Raw genomic sequence first — 6,068 nt, 5'->3', positions numbered from 1 at the left:
GGGAGGAAAAGGGGTGCGAAGAGGGGGGGGTAAAAGGGGGTGCGAAGGAGCGGGGTGCAAAGGGGGGGTGCAAAGTGGGTGCAAAGGGGGGATTTGCAAAGGAGGGGGGGAAATGGGGGGGTGCCAAGGGGCGATTTGCAAAAAAGGGGGTTGCAAATGGGGTGCAAAGGGGCGATTTGCAAAGGGGGGGTGGTAAAAGGGGGGGTTGGTAAAAGGGGGGGTGGGATTTGGGAAAAGGGGGGTTGCAAATGGGGCGCAAAGGGGGGATTTGTAAAAAGGGGGGGTTGGGGAAGGGGGGGTGCAAAGGGGGAGGAAAGGAGCGACTTGCAAATGGGGGGGTGCAAAGGGGCGACTTGCAAAGGGGGGTGGTAAAGGGGGGGTGCGAAGGAGAGATTTGCGAATGGGGGGGCGCAAAGGGGCGGCTTGCAAAAGGGGGGGGTTGGAAATGGGGTGCAAAGGGGCGATTTGCAAACGGGGGTGCAGCTGGGGGGGGTGAAAAACGGGGCGAAGTAAAGCAGGGGGTTGTAAAGGGAGGTTGCGAACGGGGGGGGTACAAAGGGGAGATTTGCAAAGGGGGGGGTTGCAAAAGAGCGATTAGCGACGATGGGGTTGAAAAAGGGGGGGGGGGGAGGTTACAAAGCAGGGGTTGCAAAGGAGCGATTCGAAAGGATCGTTTGTAACGGGGGGGGGGGGTCGCACCCCCCCAGGGCACGGTACCGAAGCTGCGGGTGGAAAGAAAGAAAATAATAAAAGCCGCCCCCCCCCCAAAAAAAAAAATAAAAAATGAAAAGGGCTCCGAGACAAAAAGCCCCCCCCAGTCCCCCGAGGAAAGCGGAGCGGAGCAGTGCCCGATGGGGGGGGGGGGGGGGGCAGCGGGACCCCCCCCCAGCCCCCCCACCTGCTTTCGGGGGGGCCCCGCTTGTGCCGCCGCCGCCTGCAGCCCTTATCGGCCACTTGGCTGCTACTTTTTTTTTTTTTTTTTTGGGGGGGGGGGTGTTTTATTTTGTTTTTTTGCTTGCGGCCAAATCGTCGGGGGGGGAGGGTGAATTTTATAGGGGGGTGCAAAAAAATTCAAGCGGGGGGCCCCGGGTCGAGCAGTTCGGGCCGCCTCCCCCCCCCCCACTTCACCCCCCCGGTGGCTCCGTCTCTTCCCCTCCGTCTGCCCCTGCTTTTTTTTTTTTTTTTTTTTTATTGATTTTGAACAATGGGATCTCTGTCTGTCTCCCATTAAACCACGTGGATCCGCCTTCCTTCCTTCTCTTTTTTTCTTTTTTTTTTTTCTTTTAGCCCCCCCCTTTCCCTCCTCCTCCTCCCGCGGCCCCCCAACTTCGTGCCCCCCACCCCCCCAACCCCCGCGCTCGCCCCCCCGGCACGGTTGCAAACCTGTTTTAGGGCGAAGGGCGCAGCATAAAGAAAGCACCAACTCGGGGCCTTTGCAATATTTTTGGTGGTGTTTCCTGTTGCAGAAAAAGGAGGTTGTGTTTCTTTTTTTTTTTTTTTTTTTTTTTTTTCTTCTCCCTTTCCTCCCCTAGCGCCCACCCACCAGATGCACTTAAAATGTAAATATGAGCCGCCAGAACAAATGCTACAATACAAAACAGAAACACATGTACGGGCAGGAAAAAAAAAAAAAAAGCAAAAAAAAAAAAGCGCTTTGGAGAGGAAGAGGCTGCGAAGTCCGGCTGTGCACGCACAGCTCCATCTTTAGGACAGGAAGACTCCGGGAGGGCATCGCGCTTTTCCCCTTGTTGCAAAGATTATTTTATTTTATTTTATTTTATTTTATTTTATTTTATTTTATTTTATTTTATTTTATTTTATTTTATTTTATTTTATTTTATTTTATTTTATTTTATTTTTATTTTTTCCTAAGGAAAGGTGCACAGCACTTATTGCAAAACGCCCTCCCCCCTTATTGCAAAGCATTTCATTGCATTTTTGCCAAGGAAAGACGCACACGTTCACTGGGTTGTAAAGAAATTCTTTTGCAGGTGCAGATGTGCTCGCTCCGCTTACTGCAAAGAGTTTTCTTGCCATGGAAAAAGATAGACTCGTTCCTTTTATGGCAAAGACTTTTTGCAGAGGAAAGATGCATTTCTTCCCCTTGTTGCAAAGCAAGTATTTTTGCAGAGGGAAGATGCACTCACTCCCTTCCTTGCAATGAGATTTATTTTTTTTTTTCCTGGAAGGAAAATGCACTCATTCTCTTTATTGCATTTTTCCCCTCTTTTCCCAACAGAAAGATTCCCTTTTTTATTTTATTTTATTTTATTTTATTTTATTTTATTTTATTTTATTTTATTTTATTTTATTTTATTTTATTTTTTTTTATTTTTTTTTATTTTTTATTTATTTTTTTTTTTTTTGCGAAGCTCTTGCAGGAGGGAAGATGCACGCAGCTGCCCCAGCCCTCCTCAGCAGCTGCATTTTTGCCTCTCGGGCCCAGTGCCGTGCAGGCTGTGATGCACGTGCAATTTTGGGACTTGGTCCCAGGGGCCGGTGGTGGGCAACGACTCCTGCTTCCTGCCATCTGCAGCACTTGCAAAATTGCCTCAGAAGGCCAAAGCGGCAGCAAAAACTTAGCGTTACTCAAGAGAAGTCGTTTTTTGGGGGTGTTAAAAGGGAAAATAAAGTTGCTTACTGAATCAGCCACGCCGCATCTCGGAGCGGCGCCTGCCGGTCCCAGACGTGATCTGGGAGATCAAAGGCGAAACAGAAGCAGGAAAACGCCGTCAAATCATCATTAAAAAGCGGCTGCAACGCCGGGCTTTGGAAAAGGCGTTTGCTGAGGAGGAATAACTTTGTGGTGATGCTGCCCTGGCTGCCGGGATGGGTTTCGGCGTGCATCCCGGGCGCCAGGGCCAAGTTCCCCTCCTATTTACCTGCTCGCATCTGGACAGCCTGCAACAGCGGCGGCTTTTTTTTCCTGAAAATCTCATGCATGGGGAGGCTGGCAGTGTCGCGGCCCATTTTGGGGCAGCTTTGTTCTAATTCCAATAGGAATCAGAAATGAAAATTAAGAACGGCATTTGCAGGAGCGTGGGGGACCTGGTTTATCTGAGGGCTTTCCAGGATGCGATCCCTACCTGATGTGATTAGAGGGCCGCTGGCTGCTTGTCCCTAAAAACTTATTTTTTTCCCTCGAAACTCCAGCTGGATTATAAAGGCCTTGGGTAAAGGGGAAGGTTTCAAGCCGAAAATGAAGTTTCATTTATCTTTAGGGCTTTTTGTACCCGCCTGGGCTGGCTGCCTGCCGGGGGAGCTTGGATAGGGTTTACTTGAGGAATTGTTAATTCGGGAGGGTTTTTCCCCTTTTTGGTAAGGGCGGCAGCACCAGTTGGTTGCGTCAGGCCGGGGGTTAAACTGGTTTTTCCTGGGATAAGGAAAAACAGGTCAGGCCTGTTACTTCCCAAGAGTGTCTTGGCCGGGGAGCAGCTCACCTCACATGGCTTCGGATGGGCTTTGGCATCCCCTCCTGGATCTGGCCGTAGGCTTTGCATCCCCAGCGGGTGATATTTGGGGCATCCCCGGACTTGCAGCAATTGCAAAAAGTGGAAGGGGGGTGGGCGGGGGAGTGCTTGCTGCAAAAATAGCCCCAGCACGCTGCAGTGCCCCGGGGAGGGGGCGGATTTGGGCACAGCGTGGGAACGGGTGCGCAGGGGGGATTTGCATGCCCTGCCTGCGGGATTCACCACTGCTGCGGTGAACACGAGGCCCTCTTCGTGCTGCTCTTGCACCTTTGCTGTGCTGCTGGAGGAGCTGCACGAGGTGCATTTGGTGTTCGCTGAGTTTCTGGGAGGGGGGTCAGCTCTGTTCTGGCCTCCGGCCCTGGTGAGGTGCTGGGGGCAGCTGGGGCTTGAGGAGCGTTTTGCTGCCAAATGCCCCGTTTTGCTGGGATTTTCACAGCTGGGATGAAGGGAGAAACGATGAAGCTAAAGAAATTAACGCATTTAGTGCTATAATCCCTGTTCACACAAAATAATAATTCACAATAGGTGTAATTTAAATTTCAAATAACATGGAGCTGTTTGGTTGGTGCACACAGCCGAAGGCCCCATCTTCATCTCATCCTGGAGAGCTTTGCATCGCAGCAGGATTTGCAATGATGAAACGGGCAGGATGGTTACCTGGCTAACAAGTACGGGATGGCAGCGGCATTTTGGGGGTGCAGGATTTCCTTTCGAGCTTGTACCCGACAAGCAAACCCAGCTCAGCTGCTTCCTTGTGCCCTTGTGCGAGGCAGTGGGAGGTGGGCTCAAGGAGCAGTGCCTTCACCCAGGGCGATGCTGCACCGTGGTTTCGGTGCCTCCCTTGCGAAAATGCACGGGGGTTTCCTGCAGCAGGTGCCCCAGAATTTCCCAGGAAGATGCCAGCAGAGGGCATCCCCCGACCAGCTCCATCACTCCCAGCTCACCTCCATAAATACCGATATACACTCATGTGGAGTGATTGTGTGAAGCGCACTCTAAATAAACCCCCTCCCTCCACAAACACCAGTTCTGTCCTGTGCTACTTACAAGCACGTGGTGTGTTTACAAGGCTAATTAAACTCCAAATATTTAAAGTTCCTTGAGAACATCTCCGTTCCCGCGGTGCTCAGCCCCACGGAGCTGTGTGCACGCCCACAGCGCCAGGTTGGCTCGAGTCGTGCTGCTACGCACGCCATAAAGCTTCGCGGGCAGGGCAGGAGCACGGTAGGTGCTGGATCTGCTTGGGAAGGGGTTGCACCGGGCACTGAGTTTTTGCTTTGGTGTGGTTTTCGTTCTGCATGGCTTTGGTTGTGCACTGTTTTGGTTGAGCACAGTTTTGCGTGTGCACAATTTTGCTTGTGCACAATTTGGTCGTGCACAGTTTTGCTCGTGAACAGTTTTGCTCGTGCATGAAACCTTCCTGCTACCATTTGTCGTTGCAAACGAGGCATCTGTGTCCCTTGCAGGGGGTGCTGCAGGGTCAGACCAGCTGGGGTCAATGACCAGTGATGGGCAAGCTGCTTATTTAAGTGCTGGCCACCACAGCAAGCAGCTTGCTTGCCTGCTTTTCCTCCAGGTCCTTTCCTGGCTATATGAAGGTGTCCATCCCTGTTGCATCCTTGCAAAATGTCCTCTGGCAGGAAGGATTTGCTCACCCAGGTGGATAAATGAAGCCCCCTGCTTTTGGCTGGAGCGTGCCCCAGCCCTGCAGTGTGGATGTGGCCCTTCTGTGCTCCTGAACCTTTGTGGGTTGAACCCTCCCTACCCCAATCCCAGCCTAGGTGCCAGACTGGACTTTTCTTTGGCAAAGCAGAGATTTCCTATGCTTTCCCCACCTTCTTCAGGCTTTGCTTTATGTGGTTTTTCTTTTTTCTTTTTTTTTTTTTTTTCCCTCTCCTATTTGAGTTGAAATCACCATATGAGGGACTGCTTGGCTCCAGCACCCCAGGGTGGCCCAGCCCTTTGCCCTGCCCTGTGTGGGTGAATCTGTGGCTGAGTCAACGTGGCCGTGGCACATGCAGGGCTCCCACCCTGTGCCGAAATGCAGCCGTGGCACAGGGCTTCACGCTGGGAGGCTGCTCGGGAGGACTGCAGTGAGCAAACCTCCCACTGCTCCCATTTCTGCTGCCTCCCTGGGAACTGGGGCGTGTGCGGGATCACGCCCTTGGCCGAGCTGTGCCCATAAACCTGGCATTGCTGCTGTGCTGACACACCTCAGCAAGCGTGCTGGGAGGGCTGGAGCCTCTGCAGCTGTTTGGATGCAGGCAGTGCAGTGCAGAGCCCACTCTGGGTGCGAAGCATCCCCTATAATTGTGCCAGGACCCCTCTCTTTGGTGCTGACCGTGCCTCCCATTTGGTAGGTACATGCACTTTTGCTTGGCTGGTGTAAAGAAACGCAAGCAGCCTGCAGAGGGTGGGTGTTTGGGGGGCACTTCAGCCGTTCTGTCTTTGCAGAGCTCTTTTTGGGGGTGCGGTAGATGTTGGGTTTGGCGGAAAGACTTTGAGTCCTTGCTGTGAAGTTTCGGAGGTGGCAGATGGAGCTCTGGACCCGTGTAGCAGCACTGTTTTCAACCAACCCTTACCTTCTGTGGCTGGGAA

This window comes from Aythya marila (genome assembly GCF_965140915.1).
Source record: "Aythya marila genome assembly, chromosome: 21".
Taxonomy (NCBI): domain Eukaryota; kingdom Metazoa; phylum Chordata; class Aves; order Anseriformes; family Anatidae; genus Aythya; species Aythya marila.
This window is presented reverse-complemented; position numbering follows the sequence as displayed.